We start from the raw sequence: 23,210 nt of genomic DNA on the forward strand, positions 1-23,210 counted from the left end.
ATTAAATACAAAAGGCTTAAGGGCGCCTTATCGACCAGAAGACTGACATTTCTTTGTGTCTGTGTTGAGCCTTTCCTGTGTCACCAGTTTAAGATTCCGATGAACGACTGCAGGTTTACTGTATCTCTTGGACCCTCATTTTCACGATGAAACACAGTAATTGCATCTAAATGAAATACAAAAGGCACAATGCAGACCTAAGTACGAGACGACTGACTTTTCTTAGTGTCTATGTTTAGAGCCTTTCCTATGAGACCAGTTTTAGATTCCAATGCTTCACTTCAGTTTGACTGTATCTCTTGGACCTTCACTTTGATGATGATACACAGAAATTGCATCGGAATTAAAAACAAAAGGCACAATGCCGGCTTATGTACAAGGAGACTGACTTTTCTTAGTGGCTATGCTTTGAGCCTATCCTGTATCACCAGTTTTAGATTCTGATGCACAACTGCAGTTTTACTGTATCCCTTCGAGCTTTACATAGACGATGAAAAACAGCAATTGAATCGGAATTAAATACAATTGGCACAATGCAGACCTAAGTACAAGACGACTGACTTTTCTTAGTGTCTATGATTAGAGCCTTTCCTGTGAGACCCGTTTTAGATTCTGATGCTTCACTTCAGTTTGACTGTATTCCTTGGACCTTCACTCTGATAATGATTCACAGAAATTGCATCGGAATTTAATACAAAAGGCACAATGCAAACTTAAGTAGAAGAAGACTGTGTGTTCTTACCGTCTATGTTCTGAGCCTTTCCTGTGAGACCAGTTATTGATTCCGATGCATCACTTCAGGTTTACAGAATCCCTTGGACCTTCACTTTGACGATGAAACACAAAAATTGCATCGGAATTAAATACAAAAGGCATAATGCCGACTTGAGTACAAGAAGACTGACTTTTCTTAGTGCCTATGTTATGCGCTTATCCTGTGAGACCTGTTTTAGATTCCGATGCTTCACTTGAGGTTTACTGTATCCCTTGGACCTTCACTTTGATGATGAAACACAAAAATGGCATCGGAATTAAATATAAAACGCACAATGCACACTTAAGTACAAGACGACTGTGTCTACTTACCGTCTACGTATCAGCCTTTCCTGTGAGACCAGATTTGGATTCAGATGCTTCACTTGAGGTTTACTGTATACCTTGGACCTACACTTTGACGATGAAACACAGAAATTGCATCGGAATTAAAAACAAAAAGCACAATGCCGACTTAAGTACAAGAAGACTGAGTCTTCTTACCGTCTATGCTTTTGAGCCTTTCCTGTGAGGCCAGTATTAGATTCCGATGCTTCAATTGAGGTTTACTGTATCCCTTGCACCTTCACTTTGTCGATGTTAAACCGTAATGGCATTGGAGTAAAATACAAAAGGCACAATGCAGACTTAAGTACAAGGAGACTGACTTTTCTTAGTGTCAATGTTTTGAGCCTTACCTGTGAGACCAGGTTTAGATTCCGTTGCTTCACTTCAGGTTTATTGTATCCCTTGACTTTCACATTGACGATGCAACATAGAAACTGAATCGGAATTAAATCAAATTGGCACAATGCCGACTTAAGTACTAGAAGACTGAGTCTTCGTACCGTCTATGTTCTGAGCCTTTCCTGTGAGGCCAGTTTTAGATTTCGATGCTACACGTCAGGTTTACTGTATCATTTGGACCTTCACATGGACGATGAAACACAGATATTGTTTCGGAAATCAATACGAAAAGCACAATGCCGACTTAAGTACAAAAAGATTGACTATTCTTAGTGTCTATGTTTTGGGGCGTTCCTGTGTAAGTAGTTTTAGATTCCGATGCTCAACTGCAGATTTACTGCAACCCTAGGACCATCACATTGACGATGAAACACAGACATTGCATCGGTATTAAATACAAAGGGCGCAATGCCCACTTAAGTAGAAGAAGACTGAGTTTCCTTGCTGTCTGCGTTTTGAGCCATCCTTGTGTGACCAGTTTTAAACTCCGATGTTTCACGTCAGTTTACTGTATACCTTGGACATTCACATTGACGAAGAAACACTGAAATTTCATCGGAATTAAATGCGAAAGGCACAATGCCGAATTAAGTAACAGAGGACTGAGTCCTCTTACTATATATGGTTGAGCCTTTCCTGTGTCACCAGTTTTAGATTCTGATGCTCAACTGCAGATTTACGGCATCCCTTGGACCATCACATTGACGATGAAACACAGAAATTGCATCTTAATTAAATACAAAGGACACAATGCCGAGTTAAGTAGAAGAAGGCTGAGTTTTCTTGTTGTCTATGTTCTGATCCTCCCCTGTGAGACCAGTTTTACATTCCGATGCTTCACGTCAGGTATACTGTATCCCTTGGACCTTCACATTGATGTTGAAACACTGAAATTGCATCGGAATTAAATTCAAAAGGCACAATGCTGACTTATGGACAAGAAGACTGAGTCTTCTTACTGTATGGGTTTGAGCCTTTCCTGTGTCACCTGTTTTATATTTCGATGCTGCACTTCGGGTTTACTGTATCCCTTGGACCTTCACATTGACGATGATACACAAAAATTGCATCGGAATTAAAAACATAAGGCACAATGCTGACTTAAGTACTAGAAGACTGAGGTTCCTGCCCGTCTATGTTTTGAGCCTTTCTTGTGAGACAAGTTTTAGATTACGATTTTTCACTTCAGGTTTACTGTATCCCGTGGACCTTCACTTTGACGATGAAACACAAAAATGGCATCTGAATTAAATACAAAATGCACAATGCCGGCTTAAGTACAAGAAGTCTGACTTCTCATAGTATCTACGTTTCGAGCCCGTCCTGTGTCACCACTTTTAGATTCCGATGCACAACAGCAGGTTTAGTGTATCCCTTGGACCTTCACTTTGACGATGAAACACAGAAATGGCATCGGAATTAAGAACAAAAACCACAATGCCGACTTAAGTATAAGAAGAGTGAGGCTTCTTACCGTCTATCTTCTGAGCCTTTCCTGTGAGACCAGTTTTAGATTCCGATGCTTCTCTTCAGGTTTACTATATCCCTTGCACCTTCACTTTGGCGATGATACACCGTAATTGCATCGGAATAAAATACAAAAGGCACAAGGTCGCATTAAGTACTAGAAGATTGACTTTTCATACGGTCTGGGTCACCAGTTTTAGATTCCGATGCACGACTGCAGGTTTTCTTTATCCCTTGGGCCTTCACTATGACGATAAGACACAGTAATTGCATCGGAATTAAATACAAAGGGGACAATGCCGGCTTATGTACAAGAAGACTGACTTAGTGTCGATGTTTTGAGCCTTGCCTGTGTGTGGTGTCTCCGCCAGACACCACACTTGCTAGGTGGTAGTTTTAACTCGGCCGCGGTCCATTAGTACATGTCGGACCCGCGTGTTGCCACTTTCAGGGATCGCAGACCGAGCGCCACCACAAGGCAGGTCTCGAGAGACTGACTAGCACTCGCCCCAGTTGTACGGACGACGTAGCTAGCGACTATACTGACGAAGCCTTGCTCCTTTGCTGAGCCGAAAGTTAGAATAGCCTTCAGCTAAGTCAATTTCTATGACCTAGCAAGGCGCCATTAGTAACATAGCATGTATCTAAAGAGTCTCACTTGTATCGCCACAAGCTCCAGATGTACCAAAAGGATGGATTAAAGTTAAGTATTTCAGAAGCTACGTACTTTTCTTTATAGCATTCATTACGTATCCAGTTTCAGACTTCACGCACCCTGCTTTAGCATAGCGCGTGCCTTTCGGCTTCCTCTCGTTGTGTCTAGGCTGTCTTGTCTAGACACAACATTTTTCGGCGACGAGTCAGCGAAAAGGGTCTTGTTCTTTCAAATTGCTTACATTTACTTGTGTCATGGCCTCGCCAGATGTACTGTCCGAATTTTATCGCTTGCAGAATCAGCAGACGCGGGCGTTATTGGATGCCCTTGGACAGTTCGTCCAGGGTCAACGTGCACTGCAAAACGATGCGGCAGCCGCCGCTTCACCGCTATCGCAGCCACAACATGCAGTTGCACCTCCATTCCGTAATTTTCACGCAGACGTGGAATCCTGGACGGAGTGGTCACGCGAGTTTGGATTTCATCTCGCCGCCTACAGAATTCAAGGTAACGAGCGGCAGCCTCATTTATTGGCGTGTGTAGGGGTTCAAACGTACCATGTGATAGTGAAATTGTTTCCCCGACGCGACGTAGCAACTCTGTCCTACGAAGAAATTTTGTCTGCTTTAGATGCCTATTTCAAGGATACAGTCAATGTCGTTACAAAAAGGTATACTTTCTTTCGTGCAAAACGTACAGCCAGTCAATCTAATAGGGAGTGGGTTGCAACATTGCAAGGCCTTACGAGGGATTGTGCTTTTGAGTGTGAATGTGGACTCCCTTATTCAGATACTATGGTACGTGATGCAATAGCACAGAACGTTTCAGATGTTCGTATACGGGAACAGATTTTGAAACTAGTTAATCCCTCCCTTCAGCAAGTGATAGACATATTAGATAGACAAGACACGCTTGACTTTGCTCAGGAATCATATGCAACTTCGCCAGCCGTGTGTAACATTAACCGGCCCGCCGGGTGCGCTGCACGGACAGGTAGACTGTCCTGCGCACATCCACGCAGCTGCCGCCACGCTCTAAATCAGGTGTGCCGCGGCAGCATACAACTGCAGTGAAATCATGCCCGCGGTGTGCCACTAGACATTCGCGTGAAAATTGCCCATCACGCCAAGCTATCTGTTTTTACTGTAATAAAAAAGGACATGTTCAAAGTGTTTGCCAGAAAAAGCTCAGATCAGACATTCTTAATCATTTCAGGCCTTCTGCTTCGCGCCGGAATCGAACCAAGAATACTCAGGCTCGTGAACCTTCGCCCATGGACATTCATGTAATTAATTCCACTTCGTCCAGTGCCACTTTCTCTAACAGTGACTGTGTTCGTCCCACAAAACGTGTGCGTCGACGTCGCTGGAAATCACGTCAGTTAGCAAGTGATGCTGTACCTGTATCAGTTCAAATTGCACGAGACAGTCACTCTTGTCGTCAGCAGGACAATAAACTTTTTGTAGACTTGGACTTTCATGGCAAGGTCATACCATTCCAGCTCGATACCGGAGCTGCAGTTTCATTGATCAATCACGACACGTACAAACAACTGGGCGAACCTCCGTTGCGTGCCACAAATGTTAAGTTACATAATTATTCAGGTCAGAATATCCCTGTGTTAGGACAGTGCACTCTTCTTGCAACATACAAGGGACAGACAAAACTTGTGTCATTTTACGTTCTTCGTTCTTCTTCTGCAGTGAACTTGTTTGGTTTAGATTTATTTCAATTGTTTAACATGTCTATAGTAAATCAGGTCCTATCAGTGAATCAGATTGTGCCTTCAGACAGGGTTTCTCGTCTGTGTGAAGAATTTGGAGACATTTTTGCACCGGGCTTAGGCTGCGCTAAAAACTATGAAGCACATTTGGAACTGAAAGTCAACGCGCAACCGAAATTTTTCAGAGCGTGCAATGTTCCTCACGCATTGCGTGATGAGGTCGCAAGAACATTACACGGTTTAGAATCACAAGGTGTAATTGAACGTGTGCAGGCTTCTCTCTGGGCCTCACCCTTAGTAATTTTGCCAAAACCTTCCGGAAAATTGAGACTTTGTGTGGACTTCAAGGCCACTGTGAATCCACAACTAGTGACTGCAACTTTTCCTTTACCCCGCCCGGAAGATCTTTTTGATAAACTGTGCCCGGGTAAATACTTTTCGAAGTTGGACCTCGCCGATGCGTACTTGCAAATACCGGTGGACGAAGAATCCCAGCGCGTCTTGGTGGTTACCACGCATCTTGGTTTGTACCGATTCAAAAGACTGCCATTCGGGTGTGCATCCGCCCCTGCATTGTTTCAGCAATATTTACAAACTGTTTGTGCGTCGGTCCCCACTGCTGCGAACTATCTGGACGATATTGTGATCTCCGGAAGGACAGATGACGAACATTGAGCGAATCTACGAACGTTATTTCAAGTGTTGCGACAAAATGGTCTTCGCTTGCGGAAGGACAAATGTGTGTTTTTGCTCGTGACTTGCCATATCTGGGACATGTAATCAATGCCCAAGGCATACATCCCAGTCCAGAGCACCTCCGTGCCATACAAGACTTACCTTCGGCGCATAATTTGAAGCAGCTACAGAGTGTGTTGGGTAAAATTAACTATTATCATCGCTTTCTGCGCAATGCCTCTTCCATTTCAGCTCCGCTTCATCGCTTACGCCGTAAAGGTGTTCCGTTCGTGTGGACGACGGAATGCGAACGCGCCTTTCGCCAGTTGAAATTGGCGTTGCTTTCAAATACTTGCCTTACGCCATTCAATCCCCAGAAACCCCTTTTGTTGATGGTAGATGCATCGGATTTCGGGATCGGTGCTGTGCTTGCGCACAGAGATGGGTTGCATGATCGCCCAATTGCCTTTGCGTCCAAATTACTCTCGTCTGCGCAAAGAAATTATTCACAGATAGAGAAAGAAGCTTTGGCTCTCGTCTTTGGTGTTACTAAGTTCCATGATTTCTTGTATGGTCGTCCCTTTACCATCATCACAGACCACAAACCTTTGACGTCACTTTTTCATCCGAACAAGCCTGTACCTCCGCGTACAGCGCAGAATTTCATTCGCTGGTCTATTTTCCTCTCGCAGTACCGCTACGATATCTTGTATCGGTCCACTGCTAAGCACGGAAACGCTGATGCTTTGTCCCGTTGGCCTGTTGCTGAGGATAGAGCATTCGATTCTTCCGAACATGCTGGCCTGTTCATTGATGCGGAAACCGATGACGTGGTCGAATCGTTTCCGATTGATTTTCGTCGTGTAGCTACAGCCACAGCTGCTGACCCTGTCCTTGCTACCGTTTGCGTTTTGTTGCTACGCAATGGCCTTTGTCGAAATCGCGGATTGAGGATCCGCTGGTTCACCGATTTTTTTGCTCACAAGGAGAGACTTTTTGTACGACGTGGTGTTTTGCTGTCGCGTTTTGATAATGATCAGTCCAGAGTCGTGGTCCCACGTTCGTTACAGTCCTCTGTCTTACGGCTTCTTCACCAAGGACATTGGGGTATAGTGCGAACGAAACAACTTGCTCGTCAGCACTGTACTTGCTTCGGAATCGATGCTGCGATTACGAATATGTGCTCTTCTTGCATGGCGTGTGCCGAACAACAATCCGCACCGCCGCGGAAAGTCTTTGCATGGCCAAAAGCCACTTCCCCTTGGCAACGCTTGCACATCGATTTTGCTTGTCCATTCTGGAATGCTCGATGGTTGGTTCTGGTAGATGCCTTCAGTAATTTTCCTTTTGTTGTCCGAATATCTTCCACGACGTATTCTGCCACCATCCAAGCGTTGTCTGCTATCTTTTGCATTGAAGGTCTTCCGCAGACTATTGTTTCCGACAATGGCCCACAATCCATGTCCGCAGAATTTCAGGCATTCTGCCAGGCCAATGGTATTCAACATCTGACATCCGCGCCGTTTTCGCCTCAGTCAAACGGTCCCGCTGAACGGTTGGTCCGGACTTTCAAGTCCCAGATGTTGAAGTTGAAAGAGTCGCATTCTCGGGAGGACGCGTTGTTGCACTTTTTGTCATCGTATCGCTCTCAGCCCCGAGATGGTCGCTCGCCGGCTGAGTTGCTCCACGGTCGTCCTCATCGAACCATGATGTCTTTGCTGCACCCGCCGCATCAGGTTCCTGTGCAGCGGCACACTTCTGCTTTTGCTCCAGGCGACGTTGTATTCTATCGCAACCAACGAGGTTCACGGCGTTGGCTCGCAGGGCGCATTCTTCGCTGCCTTGGCCGCGCGATGTATTTGGTTTTGGGGGCCTCTGGTGAGGTGCTTCGGCATCTCAATCAGCTGCGCCTCTGTCGTCGCACGGGTTCTGCCGCTCCCCGTCTGCTTTCAGCGACGGTGCCGTCCGGTCAGCGGCCTGGGGACCCATCTACTGGCTCACCTCATCCCCAGGTGTTACCGACGATGCCTTCCATTTCGCCCCATGGCGACGCGCCGCCGCAGCCGCCGCTGCCGCCGCCTGTCCTCCAGCCGGCGCCGCCCGCAGTGGACGCTTCGCTGCAGCCGCCAAGCGCCTCCCTGGGTCACGCGCCGCCGATCGCTTCCCGTGACCAGCCATCCTCCACCATGGAACTCTTGCCCGCTCCGGAGCACATGGCGTCTTCGCGCGTCGGGTACCCCGACGCAATGGAGATCGACCTTCCACCCCTCCTGTCTCTTTACGGGCGCATACACCGCGTGTTGACGTGCACCCTGGAATAGGTTTTCAGGCGTTTCCTAGCTCCCCTCGGACGGAATGGCCGGGTGCGGGTGGCACGGCCTCGCCTGTTGTTAGGCTCACCACCTCATCGCATACGTCAACATGGGGTCCTCCCCACGGCGGGTGGAAGCCTTATAACACGACCGTTCGCCGATTTGCGGGGGAGGAATGTGGTGTCTCCGCCAGACACCACTCTTGCTAGGTGGTAGTTTTAAATCGGCCGCGGTCCATTACTACATGTCGGACCCGCGTGTCGCCACTTTCAGGGATTGCAGACCGAACGCCACCACAAGGCAGGTCACGAGAGACTGACTAGCACTCGCCCCAGTTGTACGGACGACGTAGCTAGCGACTATACTGACGAAGCCTCGCTCCTTTGCCGAGCCGGTAGTTAGAATAGCCTTCAGCTAAGTCAATGGCTACGACCTAGCAAGGCGCCATTAGTAACATTGCATGTATCTAAAGAGTCTCACTTGTATCGCCACAAGCTCCAGATGTACCAAAAGGATGGATTAAAGTTAAGTATTTCAGAAGCTACGTACTTTTCTTTATAGCATTCATTACGTATCCTGTTCAGATCTCACGCACCCTGCTTTAGCATAGCGCGTGCTTTTCGGCTTCCTCTCATTCTGTCTATGATGTCTTGTCTGGACACAACACTGTGAGACCAGTTTTGCATTCCAATGCTTCACTTCAGGTTTACTCTATCACTTGGACCTTCACTTTGACCAAGAAACACAGATATTGCATCGGAATTACATACAAAGGGCACAATGCCGACTTAAGTAGAAGAAGACTGAGTTTTCTTGCTGTCTATGTGTTGAGCCTTCCCTGTGAGACCAGTTTTAGATTCCGATGCACAACTGCATATTTACTCTACTCCTTGGACCTTCACATTGACGACGAAACTGTGAAATTGCATCGGAATTAAATACTATAGGCACAATGCCGACTTCAGTACAAGAAGACTGAGTCTTCACACCGTCTATGTTTTGACCCTTTCCTGTAAGACCAGTTTTAGATTCCGATGCTTCACTTGAGGTTTACTGTATCCCTTGGACATTCACATTGACGATGAAACACTGATATCGCATCGGAATTAAATACATAAGGCACATAGCCGACTTAAGTACTAGATGACTGAGTCTTCTTTCCGTCTATGTTTCGACCCTTCCCTGTGAGACCAGTTTTAGATTCCGATGCTTCACGTCAGGTTTACTGTATCCCTTGGGCCTTCAGATTGACGATGAAACACTGAAATTGCATCGTAATTAAATACAAAAGGCACAATGCCGTCTTAAGTACAAGAAGACTGAGTCTTCTCTCTGTCTATGGTTTGAGCCTTTCCTGTGTCACCAGTTTTAGATTCCGATTCACAACTGCAGATTTACTGCATCACTTGGACCTTCACATTGACGATGATACACAGAAATAGCATCGGAATTAAAAACATAGGGCACAATGCCGACTTAAGTAGAAGAAGACTGAGTTTTCTTGCTGTCTATGTTTTGAGCCTTCCCTGTGAGACCAGTTTTAGATTCCGATGCGTCACGTGAGGTTTACTGCACACCTTGGACCTTCACTTTGACGATGATACACAGAAATTGCATCGGAAATAAATGCAAAAGGAACAATGCCGACCTAAGTTCAAGAAGACTTAGTCATTTTACCAGCTATGTTATGAGCCATTCCTGTGAAACCAGTTCTAGTTTCCGATGATTCACGTCAGGTTTACAGTATCCCTTAAGCCTTCACATTGACAATGCAACACGGAAACTGCATTGGAATTAAATACAAATGGTACAATGCCGACTTAAGTACTAAAAGACTGAGTCTACTTACCGTCCATTTTTTGAGCCTTTCCCGTGAGACCAGTTTTAAATTCCGATGCATCACGTCAGGTTCTCTATCCCTTGGACCCTCACTTCGACGATGAAACACAAAAATTACATCGGAATTAAATACAAAAGGCACAATGCCGACTTAAGTACAAGAAGTCTGACTTTTCATAGTGTCTACGTTTCGAGCCCGTCCTGTGTCACCACTTTTAGATTCCGATGCTCAACTGCAGCTTTAGTGTATCCCTTGGACCTTCACATTGACTATGAAGCACAGAAATTGCATCGGAATTAAATGCGAAAGGCACAATGCCAAACTATGTACAGGAAGACTGAGTTTTCTTACGGTCTACGCTTTGAGCATTTGCTGTGAGACCAGTTATAGATTCCGATGTCTTACTTCAGGTTTACTGTAACCCATAGACCTTCACTTTGACGATGAAACACTGACTAATCTTAGTGTCTATGGTTTGAGCCTGTCCTGTGTCACCAGCTGTAGATTCCGATGCTCAACAGGAGATTTACTGCATCCCTTGGACCACCACAGTGACGATGAAACACAGAAATTGCATCGGAATTAAATACAAAAGGCACAAGGTCGCCTTAAGTACTAGAAGATTGACTTTTCTTAGTGTCTATGTTTGAGCCTCGCCTGTGTTTCCAGTTTTTGATTCCGATGCACGACTGCAAGTTTACTGTATCCCTTGGGCCTTCACTTTGACGATGAAACACAGTAATTGCATCAGAATTAAATCAAAGAGCACAATGCCGACTTAAGTACAAGAAGACTGACTTTTCATAGTGTCCATATTTTGAGCCTCTCCTGAGTCACCAGTTTTAGATTCCGATGCACAACTGCAGGTTTACTGTATCCCTTGTAACTTCGCATTGACGATGAAACACAGAAATTGCATCGGAATTAAATACTTAAGGCACAATGAAGACGTAAGTACAAGAAGACTGTGTTTTCTTACCGTCCTTGTATGAGCCATTCCTGTGAGCACACTTTTAGATTCCAATGCTTCACTTGAGGTTTACTGTTTACCTTGGACCTTAACTTTGACGATGAAACAAAGAAATTGCATCGGAATTAAATGCAAAAGACACAATGCCGACTTAAGTTCAAGAGGACTGAGTCTTCTTACCGTCTATGTTTTCAGCCTTCCTGTGAGACCAGTTTTAGAATCCGACGCTTCACTTCAGGTATACTGTATCCCTTTGACATTCACTTTCACGATGAATCACAAAAATTGCATCGGAATTAAATACAAAAGGCACAAGGTCGCCTTAACTACTAGAAGATTGACTTTTCATCGTTACTATGTTTCAGCCTCTCCTGTGTCACCAGTTTTAGATTCCGATGCACGACTGCAGGTTTACTGTATCCCCTGGGCCTTCACTTTGACGATGAAAGACAGGAATTGCATCCGAATTAAATACAAAGGGCACAATGCCGGCTTATGTTCAAGAAAACTGACTTTTCTTAGTGTCTATGATTTGAGCCTATACTGTGAGACCAGTTGTAGATGGCAATGCTTCACTTCAGGTTTACTGTATCGCTTGGACCTTCACTATGACGTGAAACACAGAAATTGCATCGGATGTAAATACAAAGAGCGCAATGCTGACTTAAGTACAAGAAGACTGACTATTCTTAGTGTCGATATTTTGAGCCTTTCGTGTGTCACCAGTTTTAGATTCTGATGCTCAACTTCAGACTTACTGCATCCCTTGGACCTTCACATTGACGAAGGAACACAGAATTTGCATCGGAAGTAAATACAAAGGGCACAATGCCGACTTAAGTAGATAAAGACTGAGTTCACTTGCTGTTCACTATGACGTGAAACACAGAAATTACATCAAATTTAAATACAAAAGGCACAATGCCGACTTAAGTACAAGCAGACTGACTTCTCATGGTGTCTATGCTTCGAGCCTGACCTGTGTCACCAGTTTTAGATTCCGATGCACAACTGCAGATTTACTGTATCCCTTGGACCTTCACATTGACGATGTAGCACAGAAATTGCATGGTAACTAAATACAAATGGCACAGTATACAATTATGTTCAAGAAGACTGAGTCTTCTTACGGTCTATGGATTGAGCCTTTGCTGTGAAACCAGTTTTGGATTCCGATGCTTCACTTCAGGTTTACTGTATCCCTTAGACCTTCACGTTGACGATGAAACTCATAGATTGCATCGGAATTAAATACAAAAGGCACAATGCAGACATAGGTACATAAAGACTGCGTCTTCTTACTGCCTACGATTTGAGTCCTTCCTGTGTCACCAGCTTTAGATTCCGATGCGTCACTTCAGGTTTACTCTATCCCTTGGACCTTCACATTGGCGATGAAACACAGAAATTGCATTGGAATTAAATACAAAAGGCACAATGCTGGCTTAAGTACAAGAGGCCTGAGTCTTCTTACCATCTATGTTTTGAGCCTTTCCTGTGAAACCAGTTTTAGATTTCGATGCTTCACTACAGGTTTACTGTATCCGTTGGACCTTCACATTTCCGATGAAACACAGAAATTGCATCAGAATTAAATAAAAAAGGCACAATGCCGACTTTTGTACAAGAAGACTGACTATTCTTAGTGTCTATTTATTGAGCCTTTTCTGTGTCACCAGTTTTAGATTCCGTTGCTCAACTGCAAATTTACTGCATCGCTAGGTCCATCACATTGACAATGAAACACAGAACTTGCATCGGAATTAAATACAAAGTGCACAATGCCGACTTAAGTAGAAGAAGACTGAGTTTTCTTGCTGTCTATGATCTGAGCCTTACCTGTGATAACAGTTTTAGACTCCGATGCTTCACGTCAGGTTTACTGTATCCCTTGGACATTCACATTGACGATGAAACACTGAAATTGCATGGGAATTAAATGCGAAAGGCACAATGCCGACTTAAGTACAAGAAGACTGAGTCTTCTTTCTGTCTATGGTTTGAGCCTTTCCTGTGTCACCAGTTTTAGATTTCGATGCACAACTGATGGTTTACTGCTTCCCTTGGACCTTCACATTGACGGTGACACACAAAAATTGCATCGAAAAATAATACAAAAGGCATAATGCCGACTTAAGTAGTAGAAGACTGACTTTTCTTAGGGTCTATGTTTTGAGCCTATCCTGTGTCACCAGTTTTAGATTTCGATGCACAATTGCATTTTTACTGTATCCCTTGTACCTTCACATTGATGATGAAACACAGATATTGAATCGTAATTAAATGCAAAAGGCACAATGCCGACTTAAGTACAAGAGGACTGACTTTTCTTAGTGTCTATGCTTTGAGCTTTTCCTATGTCCCCATTTATAGCTTATGATGCACAACTGGAGATTTACTGTATCCCGTCGACCTTCACATTGACGATGAAACACAGAAATTGCATCGGAATTAAATGCGAAAGGCACAATGCCGACATAAGTGCAAGAAGGCTGAATCTTCTTACTGTCAATGGTTTGAGCCTTTACTGTGTCGACAGTTTTAAATTCCGATGCTCAACTGCAAATTTACTGCATCGCCTGGACCATCACATTGACGATGAAACATAGAAATTGCATTGGAATTAAATACAAAGGGCACAATGCCGACTTAAGTAGAAGAAGGCTGAGTTTTCTTGCTGTCTATGACCTGGGCCTTCCCTGTGAGACCAGTTTTAGATTCCGAGTCTTCACTTCAGGTTTACTGTATCCCTTGCCCATTCACTTTAACGATGAATCACAAAAATTGCATCAGAATTAAATACAAAAGGCACAAGGTCGCCTTAAGTACTAGAAGATTGACTTTTCATCGTTACTATGTTTCAGCCTCTCCTGTGTCACCAGTTTTAGATTCCGATGCACGACTGCAGGTTTACAGTATCCCCTGGGCCTTCACTTAGACGATGAACCACAGGAATTGCATCCGAATTAAATACAAAGGGCACAATGCCGGCTTATGTTCAAGAAAACTGACTTTTCTTAGTGTCTATGATTTGAGCCTTTACTGTGAGACCAGTTTTAGACTCCAATGCTTCACGTCAGGTTTACTGTATCCCTTGGACCTTCACATTGACGATGAAACACTGAAATTGCATCGAAAATTAATACAAAAGGCACAATGCCGACTTAAGTAGAGGAAGACTGAGTTTTCTTGCTGTCTATGCTTTGAGCCTTCAATGTGAGACCAGATTTAGACTCCCATGGTTCACGTCATTTTTACTTCATCCATTGGACCATCACATTGACAATGAAACACAGAAATTGCATCGGAATAAATACAAAGGGCACAATGCCGTTGTAAGTACAAGAAGACTGCGTCTTCTTACTGCCTATCATTGGAGTCTTTCCTGTGTCACCAGCTTTAGACTACGATGCGTCACTTCAGGTTTACTGTATCCCTTGGACCTTCACATCGACGATGAAACACAGAAATTGCATCGGAATTAAATAAAAAAGGCACAATGCCGACTTAAGTACAAGATGACCGACTTTTCTTAGCGTCTATGTTTCCAGCCTTACCTGGGTCACCAGTCATAGATTCCGATGCACATCGTTTACTGTATCCCTTGGACCTTCACATTGATGAATCACAGAATTTGCATCGGAATTATATATAAAAGGCCCAATGCCGAATTAAGCACAAGAAGACTGAGTCTTCTTACGGTCTATGTTTTGAGCCTTTGCTGTGAGACCAGTTTCAGATTCCGATGCTTCACGTCAGATTTACTGTATCCCTTGGACCTTTACATTGACGATGAAACACTGAAATTGCATCGGAATTAATTGCGAAATGCACAATGCCGACTTAAGTACAAGAAGACTGAGTCTAATTACCGACTATGTTTTTAACTTTTACTGTGAGACCGGTTTTATAATCCGTGGCTTCAATCCAGGTTTACTGTATAACCTGTACCTTCACTTTGACGATGAAACACAAGAATTGCAAAGGAATTAAATACAAAAGGCACAATGCCGACTTAAGATGAAGAAGACTGAGTTATCTTGCTGTCTATGCTTTGAGCCTTCAATCTGAGACCAGTTTTAGACTCCGATGCTTCACGTCATTTTTAATGCATCCATTGGACCTTCACTTTGACGATGAAGCACTGAATTTACAGGGGAATTAAATACAAAAGGGCCAATGCCGACTTAAGTACTAGACGACTGTGTCTCCTTACTGTCTATGATTTGAGCCTTCCCTGTGAGACCAGTTTTAGATTCCGATGCTTCACTTCAAGTTTGCTGTATCCCTTGGACCTTCACATTGACGGTGCAGCACAGTAATTGCAACGGAATTAAATACAAAAGGCACAATGCCGACATAAGTACAAGAAGACTGACTTCTCTTAGTGTCTATATTTCGATCCTGTCCTGGGTCACCAGTCTTAGATTCCGATTCATAACTGCAGGTTTACTGTATCCCTTGGACCTTCACATTGACGATGAAAGAATAAAATTGCATCGGAATTGAATACTAAATGCACAATGCCGACTTAAGTGCAAGAGGACTGAGTCTTGTTGATGTCTATGTTTTGAGCCATCACTTTGAAACCAGTTTTAGATACCGATGCTTCACTTGAGGCTTGCTGTATCCCTTGCGCATCCTCTTTGACGATGAAACACAAAAATTGCATCGCAATTAAATACAAAATGCACAATGCCGGCTTAAGAACTAGAAAACTGTGTCTTCTTACTGTCTATGTTTTGAGCCTTCTCTGTGAGACCAATTTTAGATCCCGATGCTTCACTTCAGGTTTGCTGTATCCCTTGGACCATCACATTGACGATACAACACAGTAATTGCATCGGAATGAAATACAAAAGACACAATGCCGACATAAGTACAAGAAGACTGTGTCTTCTTACTGTCTATGATTTGAGCCATCCCAGTGAGACCAGTTTTAGACACCGATGCTTCACATCAGGTTTGCTGAATCCCTTGGACGTTCACACTGACGATGCACCACAGTAATTGCATCGGAATTAAATACAAAAGGCACAATATCGACTTACGTACAAGAAGACTGACTTTTCTTAGTGTCTATGATTGGAATCTGTCCTGGGTCACCAGCTTTAGATTCTGATGCACAACTGCAGATTTACTGTATCCCTTGGACCTTCGCTTTGACGATGAAAGACAGAAATTGCATCGGAATTGAATACTAAAGGCACAATGCCGACGTAAGTACAAGAGGACTGAGTCCTCTTACTGCCTATGTTTTGAGCATTCACTTTGAGACCAGTTTTAGATTCTGATGCTTCACTTCAAGCTTAATGTATTCCTTGCACCTTCTCATTAACGATGAAAAACAAAAATTGCATCGGAATTAAATACAAAAATCACAATCCCGACTTATGTACTATAAGACTGTGTCTCCTTACAGTCTATGATTTAAGTCTTCCCTCTGACACCAGTTTAGATTCCGATGCTACACTTTAGGATTGCTGCATCCCTTGGACCTTCACATTGACGATGCAACACAGTGATTGCATCGGAATTAAATACAAAAGGCACAATGCCGACTTCAGTACAAGAAGACTGAGTTTTCTAACTGTCTATGTTTTGAGCCTTTCCTGTGAGACCAGTTTTAGATTCCGATGCTTCACTTCAGGTTTACTGTATCCCTTGGACCTTCACTTTAACGATGAAACACAACAATTGCATCGGGATTAAATACAAAAGGCATAATGCCGACTTAAGTACAAGAAGACTACCTGTCTTACTATCTATGTTTTGATTCTTCCCTGTGAGACCAGTTTTAGTTTCCTATGCTTCACTTGAGGTTTACTGTATCCCTTGGAGCTTCTTATTGACGATGAAACACAGAAATTGCATCGGACTTAAATACAAAAGGTACAATGCCGACTTATGTACAAGAACACAAAGTCTTCTTACCTTCTATGTTTTGTGCCTTTTCTGTGAGACCAGTTCTAGATTCCGATGCATCACTTCAGGTTTTATGTATCCATTGGACCTTCATATTGACGATGAAACACAGAAATTGGATCGGAATTAAATACAAAAGGCACAAGGCCGACTTATGTACAAGAGACTCTGAGTTTTCTTACTGTCTCTGTTTTGAGCCTTCACTGTGAGAGCAGTTTGAGATTCCGATGCTTCATTTCAGGTAATCTCTATCCCTTGGAGCTTCTCTTTGACGATGAAAGACAGAAATTGGTTCGAAATTAAATACAAAAGACACAATGCCGAGTTATGTACTTGAAAACTGAGTCTTCTTACCGTCTATGCTTTGAGCCTTTCCTGTGAAACCAGTTTTAGATTCCGATGCTTCACTTCAGGTTCACTGTGACCCCTGGACCATCACTCAACGATAAAAGACTGAAATTGCATCGAAATTAAGTACAAAAGAAACAATGCCGATTTAAGTACTTGAAAACTGAGTCTTCTTACTGTCTATGCTTTGAGCCTTTCCTGTGAAACCAGTTTTAGATTCCGATGCTACACTTCAGGTTTACTGTATCCCTTGGACCTTATTTTTGACGATGAAACACAACAATTGCATCGAAATTAAATGCAAAAGCACAATGCCGACTTAAGTACAGGAAGATGAGTTTACTTAGTGTCTATGTTTAGAACCTGTACTGTGTCAGCAGTTTTAGATTCCGATGCACTACTGCAGGTTTACTGTATCCCTTGGACGTTCACATTGACAATGAAACACAGAAATTGCTTCGGAATTAAATACAGAATGCACAATTCCGACTTAAGTACAAGCAGACTGAGTCTTCTTACTGTCTATGTTTGAGCGGTTCCTGTGTGACCAGTCTTAGATTCCGATGCTTCGCTTCAGGTTTACTGTATTCTTGGACCTTCACATTGACGATGAAACACAGAAATTGCATTGGAATTAAATACAAAACGCACAATGCTGACTTAAGTACAAGAAGACTGACTTTTCTTAATGTCTATAAGTGGGCTTTTCCTCTGTCACCGGTTTTACATTCCGATGCACAACTGCTGGTTTACTGTTTCCCTTGGACTTTCACATTCCCTATGAAACACAGGAATTGCGTCGGATTTAAATACAAAAGGCACAATGCCGACTTAAGTACAAGAGTACTTACTTTTCTTAGTGTCTATGGTTTGAGCCTTTCCTGTGAGACCAGTTTTAGATCCCGATGCTTCACTTCAGGATTGCTGTATCCCTTGGACATCCATATTGACGATGCAACACAGAAATTGCATCGGAATTAAATACAAAAGGCACAATACCGACTTAAGTACAAGAAAACTGACTTTTCTTAGTGCCTATGTTTTGAGCCTTTCCTTTGGGACCTGTTTTAGATTCCGATGCTTCACTTCAGGTTTACTGTATCCCTTGCACATTCCCTTTGACGATGAATCCCAAATATTTCATCGAAATTAAATACAAAAGGCACAATGCCAACTTAAGTACAAGACGACTGACTTTTCTTTGTGTCTATGTTTTGATCCTTTCCTGTGAGACCAGTTTTAGATTCCGATGCTTCCCTTCTGGTGTACTGTATCCCTTGGACCTTCACACTGACGATGAAACACTAATATTGCATCGGAATTAAATACAATGGGCACAATGCCGACTAAGTACAAGAAGACTGAGTTTTCTTGCTGTCTAAGATTTGAGCCTTCCCTGTGACACCAGAATTAGATTCCGAAGCAACACGTCAGGATTATTGTGTCCCTTGGACCTGCACATTGACGATCAAACACTGATATTGCATCGGAATTAAATACAAAAGTCACAATGCCGACTTAAGTACAAGAAGACTGAGTCTTCTTACTGACTACGATTTGAGCCTTTCCTGGGTCACCAGCATTAGACTCCGATGCTTCACTTCAGGTTTACTGTATCCCTTGGACCTTCACATTGACGATGAAACACGGAAATTGCATCTGATTTAAATACTAAACTCAAAAGCCCGACATAAGTACATGAAGACTTAGTCCTCTTACAGTCTATGTTTTGAGCCTTATCTGTGAGACCAGATTTTGATTCCGACGCTTCACTTACGGTGTACTGTATCCCTTGGACCTTAACTTTGACGATGAAACACTGAAACTGCATAGGAATTACATGCAATGGGCACAATGCCGACTTAAGTAGAAGAAGACTGAGTTTCCGTGCTGTCTAAGTTTTGAGCCTTCCCTGTGAGACCAAATTTAGATTCCGAAGCTACACGTCAGGTTTATTGTGCCCTTTGGACCTTCACATTGACGATGAAACACTGATATTGCATCGGAATTCAATACAAAAGCCACATGCCGACTTAAGTACAAGAAGACTTATTCTTCTTTCTGTCTATGCTTTCAGCCTTCCATGCTTGACCAGATTTAGATTCGGATGCTTCACTTCATGTTTACTGTGTTCCTTTGACCTTCACTTTGACGATGAAACACAAAAATTGGATCGTAATTATATACAAAAATGACAATGCCGCCTTAAGTACAAGAAAACTGACCTATCTTTGTGTCTGTAAATGAGCCTTTCCTGTGTCACCAGTTTTAGATTGCGATGCATGACTGCAGGTTTACAGTATCCCTTGGACCTTCACATTGACGATGCAACTCAGTAAATGCATCGGAATTAAATACAAAAATCACAATGCCGACTTAAGTACAAGAAGACTGACTTTTCTTAGTGTCTATGATTTGAGCCTTTCCTGTGAGACCAGTTTTAGATTCCAATGCTTCACTTCAGGTTTACTGTATCCTTGGGCCTTGACGTTGGCGAATAAACATTGAAAATGCATCGGAATTAACCACAAGAGGAAAAATGCCGACTTAAGTACAAGAAGACTGAGTTTTCTAACTGTCTATGTTTTGAGCCTTTCCTGTGAGACCAGTTTTAGATTCCGATGCTTCACTTCAGGTTTACTGTATCCCTTGGACCTTCACTTTGACGATGAAACACAACAATTGCATCGGGATTAAATACAAAAGGCATAATGCTGACTTAAGTACAAGAAGACTACCTGTCTTACTATCTATGTTTTGATTCTTCCCTGTGAGACCACTTTTAGTTTCCGATGCTTCACTTGAGGTTTACTGTATCCCTTGGAGCTTCTCATTGACGATGAAACACAAAAATTGCATCGGAATTAAATACAAAAGGCACAATGCCGACTTATGTACAAGAACACTGAGTCTTCTTACCGTCTATGTTTTGAGCCTTTTCTGTGAGACCAGTTCTAGATTCCGATGCATAACTTCAGGTTTTCTGTATCCATTGGACGTTCATATTGACGATGAAACACACAAGTTGCATCGGAATTAAATACAAAAGGCACAAAGCCGACTTAAGTACAAGAAGACTGAGTCTTCTTACTGTCTATGTTTTGAGCCTTCCCTGTGAGACCAGTTTTTGATTCCGGTGCTTCACATCCGGGTTTCTGTATCCCTTGGACCTTAACTTTGACGATGAAACACTGAAACTGCATAGGAATTAAATACAATGGGCACAATGCCGACTTAAGTATAAGAAGACTGAGTTTTCGTGCTGTCTAAGTTTTGTGCCTTCCCTGTGAGACAAGTTTTAGATTCCGAAGCTACATGTCAGGTTTATTGTGCCCTTTGGACCTTACCATTGACGATGAAACACTGAAATTGCATCGGAATTCAATACAAAAGCCACATGCCGACTTAAGTACAAGAATACTGAGTCTTCTTACCGTCTATGTTCCGAGCCTAACCTGTGAGAACAGCTTCAGATTCCGATACATCATTTCAGGTTTACTGTTTTCCTTGGACCTTCACATTGCCGATGAAACTCAGAAATTGCATCGGAATTAAACACAAAAGGCACAATGCCGACGTAAGTTTAAGAAGACTTACTTTTCTAAGTGTCTATGTTTTGAGACTTTCCTGTGTCACCAGTTTTAGATTCCGATGCACAACTTCTGGTTTACTGTTTCCCTTCGACCTTCACATTGACGATGAAACACAGAAATTGCATCGGAATTAAATACAAATCGCACAATGTCGACTTAAGTACAAGAAGACCTATTCTTCTTCCTGTCTATGTTTTTAGACTTCCCTGTGAGACCAGATTTAGATTCGGATGCCTTACTTCATGTTTACTGTATCCCTTGGACCTTCACTTTGACGATGAAACACAAAAATTGGATCGGAATTAAATACAAAAATGACAATGCCGCCTTAAGTACAAGAAAACTGACCTATCTTTGTGTCTGTGAATGAGCCTTTCCTGTGTCACCAGTTTTAGATTGCGATGCACGACTGCAGGTTTACAGTATCCCTTGGACCTTCACTTTGACGATGAAACACGGAAATTGCATCGGAATTAAATACAAAAGTCACAATGCCGACTTAAGAACAAGAAGACTAAGTCTTCTTACAGACTATGTTTTGAGCCTTCCCTGTGAGACCAGTTTTTGATTCTGATGCTTCACTGCAGGTTTACTTTATCCATTGGCCCTTCACATTGACGATGCAACTCCTTAAATGCATCGGAATTAAATACAAAAATCACAATGCCGACTTAAGTACAAGGAGACTGACTTTTCTTAGTGTCTACGTTTCGGGCCTGTCCTGTGTCACCAGTTTTAGATTCCGATGCTTCACTTCAGGTTTACTGAATCCCTTGGACCTTCACTATGACGATGAAACACACAAATTGCATCGGAATTAAATGCAAAAGGCACAATGCCGACTTAAGCATTACAGGACTGTGTCCTCTTACTCTCAATGATTTGAGCCTTCCCTGTGATACCAGCTTTAGATTCCGAAGCACAACTGCTGGTTTACTGTATCCCTTCGACCTTCACATTGACGATGAAACACAGAAATTGCATCGGAATTAAATATAAAAGCTCAATGCCGAATTAAGTACAAGGAGACTGACTTTTCTTAGTGTCTATGTCTGGAGCCTTTCCTGTGTCACAAGTTTTAGATTCCATTGCACAACTGCTGGTTTACCGTATACCTTGGACCTTCACATTGACGATGAAACACAGAAATTGCATCGGAATTAAATACAAAATGCACAATGCCGACTTAAGTACAAGAAGACATATTCTTCTTTCTGTCTATGTTTTGAGCCTTCCCTGTGAGAATAGATTTAGATTCGGATGCTTCAGTTCATGTTTACTGTATCTCTTAGACCTTCACTTTGACGAAGAAACACAAAAATTGGATCGGAATTAAATACAAAAGGGACAATGCCGCCATAAGTACAAGAAGACTGACCTATCTTTGTGTCTGTGATTGAGCCTTTCCTGTGTCACCAGTTTTAGATTGCGATGCACGACTGCAGGTTTACAGTATCCCTTGGACCTTCACTTTGACGATGAAACATAGTAATTGCTTCGGAATTAAATACAATTGGCACAATGCAGACTTAATTACCAAACGACTGACTTTTCATAGGGTCTATAATTTGAGCCTTTCCTGTGAGGCCAGTTTTACATTCCGATGCTTCACTTCAGACTTCCTGTATGAATTGGACCTTCACTTCGACGATGAAACACTGAAATTGCATAGGAATTAAATATAAGGGGCACAATGCCGACTTAAGAGAAGATGCCTGAGTTTTCGAGCTGTCTAAGTTTTGAGCCTTACATGTGAGACCAGATTTAGATTCCGAAGCTACACGTCAGGTTTATTGTGTCCTTTCGACCTTCACATTGACGATAAAACACTGAAATTGCATCGGAATTAAATACAAAAGCACAATGCCGAATTACGTACAAGGAGACTGACTTTACTTAATGTCTATGGTTCCAGCCTTTACTGTGTCACCAGTTTTAGTTTTCGATGCACAACTGCAGGTACTGTATCCCTTGGACCTTCACTAAGACGATGGAACACAGAAATTGCATCGGAATTAAATTTAATGGGTCAATGCCGATTTAGGTACAAGAAGACTAATTTTCTTAGTGTCTATGTTATGATTCTTTCGTGTGAGACCAGTTTTAGATTCCGATGCTTGACTTGAGGTTTACTGTATCCCTTGGACCTTCACTTTCACGATGAAACACAGAAATTGCATCGGAATTCAATACAAAAAGCAC

The sequence above is a fragment of the Schistocerca americana genome, unplaced genomic scaffold (genome assembly GCF_021461395.2).
Source record: "Schistocerca americana isolate TAMUIC-IGC-003095 unplaced genomic scaffold, iqSchAmer2.1 HiC_scaffold_49, whole genome shotgun sequence".
Lineage (NCBI taxonomy): Eukaryota > Metazoa > Arthropoda > Insecta > Orthoptera > Acrididae > Schistocerca > Schistocerca americana.